The sequence below is a fragment of the Podarcis raffonei genome, chromosome 10 (assembly GCF_027172205.1).
Source record: "Podarcis raffonei isolate rPodRaf1 chromosome 10, rPodRaf1.pri, whole genome shotgun sequence".
In the NCBI taxonomy this organism is placed as follows: Eukaryota; Metazoa; Chordata; class Lepidosauria; order Squamata; family Lacertidae; genus Podarcis; species Podarcis raffonei.
The window spans coordinates 50,497,995-50,510,361 of NC_070611.1; the positions used below are offsets into that span (position 1 = coordinate 50,497,995).

Genomic DNA, 12,367 nt, shown 5'->3' on the forward strand with positions numbered 1-12,367 from the left:
TCTGTTATCTAACAGTCCCTCTCTCCACCACCCACCATATAGATACCTACCTGCCAGTTTATATACCTGATTAAGCAGATTGTAGTCTGAAAGCTTGGACCATAATACATTTGTTATGGTTTAAGGTGCTACAAGACTTTGTTGATTTTCCTGGAATATACTTACATTGCTACCCCTCTCCTCTGAAAATTGTTTTGTTGTTGTTGGTTTTAAATTGATTTCTTGTTCAATTATGTTTGTAATGCTTTCTCATTTATGTGTGGGAAGGGTTAACAATGTTTTGATCCCTATCTCCAACCATCTGCAGAGAGTAGGAGATTTAATTTCAACACCTTTTGAAAGTAAAATGAATTCAGCCAGCCATGTTTTATAGGTGCTAGCTACACAACTTTTTCCCCCTGCCTAAAAAAAATAATTAAAAGATTACAGCTGAAATGGTACATCTCATAGGGTTCTGGTAATAGAAAGCTCATTTCATAATTTGACTCTAATTGTATTGACAAGAAAGTTTGGAGGAGGCAAAGAAATATGCTACCCTCCAATCAAAATACAGGGAAAGAGCCACGGATCATAAGAGCTCAGCACTAGAATCTGTTTTCAGTGCTCCTAGATTAGTATAGGGATGAGTTACTAATACAGAAGCTGCCTCTGCGCATGTGCAAAGCAAAGTACAAGTGTGTCATAAGCAAAAAAGGGGGGGTGAAGTTACCATGCAACATCTGAGTAAATTGCATGGGCATGATCTGGCTGCACAAGTAATTTCTCTTGGGTAAATGCAACAAAGAGTTGGAAGCAGGGTTAAGCATGCATAAGCCTATAGGGTAGCTTATGACATATATTTGCATACGGTGCTGACTTCCTTTTTTTTGCTATGGTGGGGGAGCATATCTTTAGTCCAGAAGGGAGAGAAGGATCATAGCAGTGTGGAATATATTTCCTTTATCTCCTGATAGAACTCCATTAACATAGCCAACTATCGTGCATTATTATCTTGAGAACCAGCAGGGCAAAATCCTGCCACCTACCTCTTTGTGCTCCCTGTTACATTGAGAAACCTTGATGAAACGGGTTGAATTTGGAAGCTCCCTTAACATTTACACTGCAGAATAATTTGCTTGCATTTTAACTAGCCTGAAGGATTATGCATGGTGAGAGGAACCACATTAAACTAGTTGTGCGATTCAGATGGGGCCCCAACTGGATTGAAGATCCCAAGACCAGATTGTGGCTGAATTCACATAATCTATTTACAACACTATGATACCACTTTAAACAGCCATGAATTCCTACAAAGATTTTTTGGAAAGTGTGTTTGTTTATGGGTGCTGAAAGTTGTTAGAGGCCCTCTAGTCCTCTCAGCCACAATTTTCAGAGTGCTTTAACAATCAATCCCTCTTCCTGGGGAACTCTGGAAACCGTAGCTCTATGAGGAGAACAGGGTTCTCCTGACAAATCTCAGTACCCTTAGCAAACTACGGTTCCTAGGATTCTGTTTAAAGTGTTTAAAGTGGTATAATGCTATAAATGTATGGTGTGACTATGGCCTGTGACCTGATCCTCTGCCCCATTGCCCCAGTCCCCAAATTGGTGTCCAAGTCACAACCTCTTCAGATCTCTTCAGATGGTTGCTTATTGACCCATTGCTAAGTGCCAGCGGATACAAACCCAATGAAAGTAATCAGTCCCCAGGAGTAAAAGTGTGGCCTATGAAGTTGACAAGAGTAGTTCTTTTATTTCATATGCAAGTCACACAACTTGTATATTATCATGTAAGATTGTTTGCTTTATTGTCTAAGTAAATGCCAATTAAGTGAGAAGCAGTTTTTTCCCCCTTTTGCTTTTATTGCACGCATTTGGTAGCTTTTATGGTGACTCACAATTCAATAAATAGAGCAGCAAATCATTACTTTCTGCCTTAGTCTGATGATTGATTTGCTTTTCCTGGGGAAAGCTTCTTTATGGCTCTTGTTGCCTAGACTAATGGAGGAACTTCAATCTTTTAAGCCAAATTCATTTGTGGTTAAATACCAGTGGTTAACCATCTACTCTTTATTTCCTTTGCCACATCCTAGACTACTTCAAACATTATGTAAATGTGAGGGATTTTCAATGGTTAAAATATACATACTCGTGAAACATTCTGCCACTTCCCATATCTTGAACTGATTCTCCCAGGCACAATTAGAAACAAGATAGAAAAATACCTTAACTTCCACAAAAGTCAGTCTATTTGGTTCAGCAGAAGTTATCCAGGGTTTTAGACCTTTGTCTTTTCCAGCCCCACCTGGAGTTACCAGGTACTAAACCTGGGACTTGCTTCATGCAAAGCACCCCTTGAAACACAGTCTTTTCCCACATGGTACAAACTTACAGCTATAACATTTCCTTTTTCAAGAGGCTTGGTTGTTGTTCATATTTTGGTGTCTAGCTGACTATACTATTTGGAGATGGAAAGTGAGGACACTTGCCCCAGTGATCCTGGTTTTTTGTTTTTTGTTTTTGTTTTGCTTCATGTAATGCATTAAAGTGGCTAAAGTATTTTAGATCTCTTGAAACTCATTCAGATACACCCATCTATGCCTTCTTCTTTGGCCTGTGATTTCATTCTAGACAATTGGAATGTGGCTATGTTAAAAGGCTATGCTAAAAGACTGCTTAAGTGCCAGCCTTGTTCCTTAGTACAGAATAATTATCTAGGGTAGGGTGCTTGCAGTTGTCCTCCTTGCTTGAGAAAAGAACTGCCAGCATATCATAGAGTGTTTCTCCAAATCATCATTTCTTGTTGGAACTCAGCAGCTATTGTAGATTTGCCAAGATATTTTTCATATGGTTTTCCAGGGTGTCATTGCATGTCAACCGTCCCAGTCCATAACAGTTAAATGATATCACTGCCATGTTGAGCTTTATGGTATACTTCAGTTCATCTGATATAACTCTGACTGTAAAGCATTCAGCAGTGGGCACTGCTGGAGGCAGGATATTAGACTTGATGGACGAATGCCTTGATGTGGTATGGCAAATGCTATCTTCCCTTAAGTAAACAGTTCTGAAGTTCAAGATATTTTGGTAGACTTTGCTGCAAATTATTATTTTTAAAGCCCCTAGATTTCTTTAAACCTTCAATAAAACACTCCCCACTCCTAAGCAAGCCACCCTATTTAAGTGGCTGTTGTGAGGAAACAACTTAATATTTGAAGTATCTGTGGTAGTCTAAAGTGTTCCGAAGATGTCATTCCTCCCCATAATTTTCTGTTACCGCTCTGGAAAGTGGTTTTTTTTTTTAAAGCAGCAGTGAATGTTTAGTTGTATCATTCTCTCCCATGAATATTTACATTATTATTCATGGCATATATGCTCACACCTCCACCCTCCATGTGAAAAGGGTGGGTGGGCTAAATGGAAACAACTCAGAGGGTTTTAAAAAATAAACTGTTATTTGTTAAGTGCTTCTCTCAGCTGCTTGAAATGTTTTGTTCTCTTTATGCTTAACTCCTTGGGCTATTCTCAAACAAAGGCTCTTTCTTAATAGGTTGATTTATGGCAATAATCCACTTTGCATCCCCCTAATGGAGTGGAAGAAATGAGTTAGAAGAACGCTGTACTTTGCAGACAGGTGCCCCTGGTCCACACATGTCAAAAAATAAGGTGTCACAAGAACAAACTGCTACATTTTTATTCATATTTATTTTTATTTTTGAAGAAATGAGTTCAAGGAAGTGGCAATAAAATCTGACATGTTAATGGGACCAGGACATTAGATATTATTTTAATATGTGGAATATTGACATTTTGATGGCAGCATAATTATTAGATGTTATTTTGTTGCGCTGAAACATCATGCACCTGTGAGCCATATGGGATTAACCCATTACAGTGATACCTCAGGTTACATACGCTTCAGGTTACAGACTCCGCTAACCCAGTAATAGTGCTTCAGGTTAAGAACTTTGCTTCAGGATGAGAACAGAAATCATGCTCCGACAGCATGGCAGCAGCAGGAGGCCCCATTAGTTAAAGTGGTGCTTCAGGTTAAGAACAGTTTCAGGTTAAGAACGGACCTCTGGAACGAATTAAGTACTTAACCCGAGGTACCACTGTACATCTTTAATGAGGAAATGGAGGGAGGGAAAGAAGTCCAACTCTACAGCTGTGAGTAACAAACATGAAAGGGAAGGGATCTCGATTTGAAACCGAGGTCAGACTGGTTCAGGGCATAGCTGTCAACTTTTCCCTTTTCTTGCAAGGAATCCTATTCGGAATAAGGGAATTTCCCTTTACAAAAGGGAAACGTTGACAGCTATGGTTCAGGGACAATTTAAGCAGTCCACTCCTAAGACACCTATATTTACTTTCCTGGAAAAGAGAGTCCAGTGGGAGGATGGCTAGGTTCAATCTCTGGTATCTCCAGGTTAAAGGATCAGGTGATGGGAAACCCTCTGCGGGAGACAAGAGTAGCTGGAAGTCCCGCAGAATAAGGAGTCGCCAACGCGCTGCCCTGCCTGCTGCTGCTGGGACTCCCCCGGGCTGATGGGAGTGGTGGTCCACGACATCTGGAGGGCTCCTCATTGACTTTGTCCTCCGCCTTTGTCCCTGGAAGTGCACAGGGCGCTGGCAACACTTAGCCAGGACTAGACACAGGGCGCCTTAGCGCCGCGCGAGTCTGCACAACAGGCTCACGAGGGGCTGAGGGCGCTAACTTCGCCGCGTTGTCCCCATGGAAACTGCGGAAGACCGCAGCGAGCTCGGAGACGCTAAAACTGCCTCCCCGCTTTCAAAGCCCTTTGTGCCGGGCTCCCTCTTGGCCCCAGAACTTGCACAGGGCCTCCCCCCGCTCTGGAACACGCGAAGGCGTCGTCGTGTGAACGGCTCCGGGGTGGGTTTTCCAACCTCATCCCCACCCTGTGTAACTCCGGCCGGCCCAGCGGAGCGCAAGAGGCGGAGGAGGGCAGAACGGAAGCCCAGACGGGCTCCTGAGTGGCCGCAGCCCGCCCGAGGGAGAAGGAGCCACCGCCAGTTCCCTGCCTAGAGACACACGCACATGGCTAGAAGCTGGCGGCCGTTATTCACTCGGATTATGATAGCCGCCTCTACTGCTCCTTCTAGACTCCCATAAGAAGCAGGAGGCGGGCGCGTGAGGAGCCGGAGAGCGTGTCCGCGCTGGTGCCCGCCGCCAGCACTTCGCGGGGTTTCTCCGGACTTTTTCCTCAGCTAGGCACCGCCTCCGCCGGGAGGTGCGAGAAGCGGGACAGAGAAGAAGCGGAAGAGCGGGGGAAAGGCTCGCCCTCCGGCTCTTTCCCCACAGTCTAGCCACCGCGGTGAAGTGAAATACCCTCTCCACTAACTCGCGAGCTCCGCTCCCTTCTCCTCTCTCTGCCTCTCTCCTCCGTGAGGCGACAAGCGAGGGGAGGGCGGCTGGAAGGGGGAGGGCTCTGCAGCAGGGGGCCGCTCCTGGTTGGGCCCTGGCTCGCCGCCTGTCACAGGGCGGCGTGTGTGTGTCGGCGGGCTGGCCCCGCCTCGGCTCCTCGCCGCCCATCCCCTCCGCTGCACAGACAGACATGACACAGATCCTCAGTGGCTGCAGCTGCTGCTGAGCGAGCGGCCACTTCCTCGGGCTGGGGCGGGCGCGAGGGCGCGCAGCCTGCTGGCAACGGGAGCTGAGGCGGAGCAGCGGCGGCGGCGGCGGCGCCTTAGTCGGCTTCCCCCTCAGCGAGCAAGACAGAGAGAGAAGCAGCCCGCCTGCCTGCCTGCCAGTAGCCACACTAGGGGCCAGCCTCGCTTAGCGCCGCCCGGAGCCCGCCTTCCTGCCTGCTATCCCTCCGGGCGGGGGGCAGCCCGGCTCTCCCGGGAGCGCCGAAGCCGGCTGCCGAAGTGGTGGCACTTGGAGAGCCGGCGGCTCGGCGCTGCTGGGAAGGAGAGCGAGTGACTGAAGCGCCGCCGCCAAGGCAGCCCGAGCGGCACCCAGCGGCCACGCAGACCGGGCTGCCTCGCCGCCGCCGCCTCTTCGTTGTCCGCGACCTTCTTGAGGGGCTTCCCCACACCAGCCTCTCCGAGCCCTGTCCGGGCCTGGGTTTCCCCCGCCCGGCGTGCTTGCAGGCCCCGGGGAGGCCGCAGCGGAGCTAACGGGACGTGCCCCTCCCCGGGCCAACCCCGCGGGCCGCGCGAGGGGGCCTGGGCGCAGCGCGAGACGCCCGGCGGGCCACGGGGGTTGCCTCCCCCCCAGGACAGCATGGGGGAAGGAGGAGCCGGCAGGCCCTGAGCAGGCGACCGGGGAGGGGGGCTCCCGGTTCTCCCTCCTCCTCCTCCTCCTGCTTCTCTCCCCCGCCCCGCTTCCTCCGCTGCTCGCACGCAGATCGGACCAGCTGAGCTGCCTTATAGTCTGGGACCGCCGGAGAGATCCTCCGAAAGCGCTGGATCGGCGCCTGCTTTTCTCGCGCAGCCTGACCATCGCTCCCTCCCCCCCGCGAGCAAATTAGATTGGTAGAAAGAAGGGGATCTGCGTCTGTTCCGGCCGCCTTTGGTTCCGAGAAGGAGCCCAACAGCTGCCCGGCTTAGAAGCGGCCAGCCTGACAGGGGATCCCCCCTCCCTTGGCAAGGCACCTCTCCGCAGCAGCAGCGGCAGCAACAGAGAAGGTAAGAGGCTGTTTTGGGCTTGGGCGGTGATGCTGAGCCGGGTATTGCTCTGTGAGAAAGAAGAGGGGGAGCATCTTCCGTCTCTTCTTTCTTTCTCCTCCGTATTCCCCTTTAAATAAGCGTGTGGCCGGATCCGACGCCCATTTTACGTGAAAGAAAGTCCCGTTTTGTTCGCTGGAGTTCATCCCCAAGTAGGCGTGGATGGAATTCCAGCCTCACTTCTGCTGCTGCTGCCTCGTTTGGTGTGTTCTTCTTCCTGACGAATTGGGCTTCTTTTCGAGATACACAATCGCAGCCATCTCTCAAGAGCTGCGCTCCTTTCTGTGCAGCCCATTGTTGTTTGCACGGTTACTCCGAAGCAAGCCTCCCAGATTTCCGTGAATGTTGGTAGGATCGCAGTTGTCTTGAGCCGGTCGAAGGAACGCACCACCGCCAGTTATCTCCATTGGCGGTGGCTAAAAGGAGACCGGGTTTGATTTGGAAGGCAAGTCATTTGTCTAGGACTGGATTCATTCGCATACACTTTGCTCAAAAAATAGTTATGATGCTTATTGCCCGTCCAAGACATACAAAAAGTCAGGAAGATGGCAGTTGCCACCTGCATTCACTTCACTGATGTGCAAAGGATTTACTTAAAGTCACAGAGACCTCTGTAAGCAAAGAAGTGGGCTATTGACTTTATTTACTTGCTGTTCAGAAAGGGTGTCATTTGGGTATTGGTACTCAAAAACAGACCATCTTCAAAGTGAAGCTTTAATACCCCCATGAATTCCAAAGTAAAGAGCAAAATGTTTGATGGAACTGAATCCTCTCAACATCACTGTTGAGTTGTGTGTAACTTGTGAAAAGTATCCAGGGTGGAATGGACAGAAGAACCTGTTCAGAGTTTATGGATAAACTGTTGTCTGTTGAGGTGTCAGTATGTGTGTGTGGATCTTAGCCACCAAGTAGAGGAGCAGATTTTGAGATTGGGGAGAAAAAGGAGGCAGATAGGCTCTCTTTGAACCTTAGCATGTATGCTCAAGAGTCAATTACTACTTGCTTCATTTCTTGAACCATTCTACTAGCATAGGTCATTAGGATTGCAGCCTTAGGGATTTTGTTTTGTTTAATGTGTGGAGAGATGAGAATCTTGGATAGCAAAACCATCAAAGCTAGCCTGGGGCAGGAGATATTGATGAAGAACTGTGCTTAAATGTGCAGCCCTGTGTATCTTGAAAACTTGCCTATTCCGCAGGCTAAAAGGTCTTTGTTGTATACCTTGTATAATAGTTTTTTTTAAGCGTTTCTGCTGTATCAACAAATAATTGCTGTGTATCTGCATGAGGGGCATCAGGAAGGAGGGAGGGAGAGTTAATGAGCATGCTTGAAAGGTCACTTCAACATTTCAAGAAGCAAGCTTTCTGGCTGGTTTGACTTAAGCGATTAGGTTCAATAAGGAGTTGTCACATTATCAGCTGTGTCCACTTCTTTTCCAGGATGAATGGGCTGTAAACATTATTTCAGTCCTCTCTGAATTTATTAAAGTCAATACCCTCTTAATAGACAATCTGGTTAAATGGGACACTTTCAAGGAACAGATTGCTTTCAGCTAGATGGCTGTTTAATTGGGGCGGATTCTTCCCTTGTACTGCTTTAGGTTTGGTGTCTTGGACAGATTTCTGCTGTTATCAGTCTGTGTGAATTGTGTCATTTAGTTCATTTAGCTGATCTCCTTGGGGAACAAATAAACAACTTAGTGACTCTGTAGAGATAATATGAAGTTTGGCAGTGCTTCATGTAAGTGCTGTTGGAGAGGTTCCTGGTTCATATTATGTATTCCAGAGCCCATCTGATATGCTTCTCTTCTGAGCATTACCTCAAATTGGGGGGTGGGGTGGGGGCTTTCCTTTTTCTGTCTTACCTTCATTAAAAAAAGAAGAAGAAACAACTACTGGGCAGGTGTGCTGTTGCCAGCTAGCAACCAAAGGCTTTCTTCCTGGTTGACTGATGCTAGAGGCATATGTGAAAATGGATTAATTAAACTGCAGCAGAATTTTGAGTAGCTGGCATTGTGTGCAAGGATGCACCTTTCACTTTGTCATGTATAGAATTTGGTTTGTATGGGACCTGTGAGAACTTGGCAGAGGGGTATCTAATGCAAGGTGTAAAAAAATGCATTTCGCATATTAAAAAGTGCTACATAAATTGGGCACAGCTTCAGTGTAGCTGGGATTGGGTATATCAAACTTTGCATGGGCTGCACATTGTTTGGTCTTTGGACAGAACAGCTCAGGAAATGCTGCCTCTTTTAGTCTGTTCCTAAGCATGTTCATTTGGAAATACGTTCAACTGAAATAATTGGGAGTTACTACCAAGTAAATGTGTATTAAGATTATGGATATTAGACTTACTGCATTAGCTAACAAATGCTTAGAACGGGGCATCCATCCACTATGCCAGAGCTCATTACAAATCATGATGTTATGCCAGTGTTGCAGGCAAATGTGCCAATGCAGATGTTTTGAGTTGGGGAGTCATTATTCAGTCTCCCCCTCACTCCAAATTACTACTTGAAGTTGGAATGGAGAGGAATTTGGCAAGGGCACAAATTCTAAACCTAGAGTCCTAGAACATCATTTGGAAAATGCCAATTGATCAATGCTTCCTGCCTAATGGAATATTTCACAGATGCTTTTTCTTTCTCAAACTGAGTTGGAGAGAACTGAAATGGCCATTGGATTGGACCTCAGTAGTTTGAGTCTTAATTCTGGAATAGGTTCTTAGGCAAGTCACACAATTTTTATTGTCCTAGCCTTAACACACCTTTAACCACCCTCTAATATTTACTTACTTTTCAATATTACTTGGTGTTTTTGTAAAAAAAAACATTCTTTCAAGCATACATATGCAATGGAGAGTCTAAATTATGCACCTTATTAACTGTATGTACCTGAGAGTAACAGCTAAATCAGAGTAAGTGTGTGATATATACATGTGTACCTTCTTGAAACTTGGTTCCCTGTCCGTTGATGGTGACTCCCACAGGAAAGGGGACTTGTACATGTGAATGAGTTAAACTTAAAATATCATATAAATTACTATTTATTGACAGTTTTGCACATAAGAAGTACAGGAACTTTGATAAATTAACCTAAGGTTGCTTACACTTTCGAGAAGTGCTCTGCTGGAAATGGCAATATTTTAACTTAACACAGAAATAGTGCTGAGTGTGTTGCTATTTGTATTCTTCAGCCTCTTACTTCAGCAATATGCTAGAGGGACTAGTATTGCTACTGCCTCAGCCCCTGCCCACCCGCCCGCCCCAGTGTTGGAAACCTAGATACTGTCACAATAAGCTGCTATAATAAGTGAGAATACCAAGCCCTTATTGCCAAGAGGTCTTGTGCTTAAGACAAATTGGTATCTGTAAACACACTTGCAGCAGAGGGAAATATCTTAACTAAACCTAAGCAGATCGGAATGCTGAAGTGTGATACAGTTGAGCATGAAGTACCAAATAGTAACTTGCAAAGCATTTAGATGCAGTCTCTCAAGGTGTGCGTTTTTCTAAGGACTCAGAACTGACTGCGGGACAGGCCTTGTCAACTACAAATCTATAAAAACACAAACAGATCTGAAGTTTAAACTTGGATTGTCCTACTGATTTGGTTGTCTGTGGTGGTTTACAAATCCTGTGGTCAGCAGGGCTTAGTGGCCATGTAAAATCCACAATGAACTTACTGCAGAGTCATTGATGGGCTAGTAGCTTTGGGGGGGGTGAGAACCCACGTTAGTTAATGGATATTAAGGCTGGATCCCCACATTGCCTTTGTTGCTTTCATATATCCTGTCTGGAATGTGTGCTGTGGCTGAACATCTCCATTGATCCATTAGCAAATACTGTTCCTCTAATATACTTTGGAAATGCGTAGGGAAGAATATACTAGTGATAGAGGGCTTAAACTAATCGGCAAGGGTCTGGCTGCTCTCCTCTGTTTTCACATAAGATATGATGGATTTTGGGTTGCATTATACAGAAGGATAATAATCCTTTCAGATGTTGGAGTATGTGTGAAAGAGAGCTAGGAATAGCACTGAATATTAAAAAGCCAGATACCGTCTGCAAGCTATTGAACTTTTCTGGAATTCTAAAGAGTGTCCTCTCAATAAACTGCAGCGCAGAAGAAGGTAGAATTTATACTCCGTGAGCTTGTAACAAAATATTTGTGTCCTTTTCTGGCACAGAATGATAATTGTAAGTACATTTTCACCTAGGTAAGGTCATTCTCTTGACAGATAAATTGTGTTGGTGCACAGAACATCTCTCCTGTGAGTTTTCTTGAGCATATGTTGCTTTGTACATCTCTTGTGGAAATGAAGCGTTCTTATAAATTCTGTACCAAGATGCAGTGCGTTACGAAGCCTGCCTAACCTGCACAGGGATATTCTTGTTCATTTTGACAGGAGTAATTGCATGTTGCTCTTCAGAATCCAGTCCTTTTTAATGAATATTTTTCCTTTCTTGTAACCCAGATTTCGGTGCAAACTGGCTTCGGAAAGTGAGTAGCTTTTTGCTTGGTGATTCAAAAGCTGCTGGCTGCTGGTGGTAGGAATTCATCACCTACTATAAAAACTGTTCAAAGCGGCTTATGAAAGGAAAACAGCAATGAATCGCAAAATCAACAATCACAAAAACAATTTTGTAGCAGGAATAAAAAAGTAGGAACATAATAGCAAATGTAACAGCATACAAAGAAAACATTTTGATACTATGAATGTAACAGCATTACATTGGCAACATTACAATTCCTGAAAGTAGCAAAAATTCCTGAAAGTAGCAAAAATAATAACAAGTTGCACCTTCTCTCTAGAAACAAGTTGCACCTTCTTTATAGAAACATCCCTCCTGTGATGTTACCTATAAACAATGTTGGAAACTCAGATATATAAGCTAGGGTTACAGTCACCAAAACTGAATCCTTAGTTTCCATTTTGGGGGCAAGATGACTCGAAAGTCATATTTTTCAATACGACTTTTTGGTTCCTGAAATTCATTCTGATTGTGCAGATAAAACATAACAGATTCTATAGGATTTGTCGCTAGTCAAGATCCAAGGATCCTCAGGCACGCACCTCCACATGGTGTAGACATCAGGCACCATCCTGGTGCTCAGACATCTTCATTTGGTCTCAAGTGGCCCCAAGCCAGGTGCAAAATGCACCTGGTAAATTTCAAATGCTGCTCACAGTCCCTCCCCTACAGCAACATATTACAAGGAGAAGTGATAGTCTGTAAGAGGGGAGATTATTGGGGTTTTTTTGTTCTTACTTTCATTATGTATTTTGTGTTTGTTATACTGTAATTTTACATTGTGAGCCGCCCTGAGATCTATGGATGAAGGGTGATGCACACATTTAATAAATAATAATCACTACTATTTCCTTTTGGTGGTTGCTGCTTGAAATGTACTATCCTGTGCCCATTTGCTCAGATGTTTACAGTGGGACCTACTTGTGAATAAGCATGCATAGGATTAAGCTGCATGTCAACTGTCCTTATATAATGATGGGCATATGCAACCATGGAATGAACAAAAACATTGTAAATAGTTGTGCCAGTCCCTTAGAAAATGCCAATAGCCAATATATGGTTACAATACATTTAATAGGACCACCCAGAATGGCAAAGACATGTGTGTGTTGTTGTTTTTTGAAAAATGTAGTTTGTTTTTTTTAATGTCATTTCATGCATTAC

The 12,367-nt window shown here is 45.0% G+C and overlaps 1 protein-coding gene across 1 annotated transcript in view; it reads left to right on the forward strand.

Moving 5' to 3' along the window:
* The first annotated feature begins 5,509 nt into the window (after positions 1-5,509).
* The window catches only part of LARGE1 (LARGE xylosyl- and glucuronyltransferase 1), a 319,140-nt gene continuing 312,282 nt past the window's right edge, over positions 5,510-12,367 (forward strand). Inside the window, exon 1 of the mRNA XM_053407478.1 lies at positions 5,510-6,630. The gene's annotated coding sequence lies outside the window, so the exon portion shown is untranslated. The remainder of the gene's footprint in view (positions 6,631-12,367) is intronic.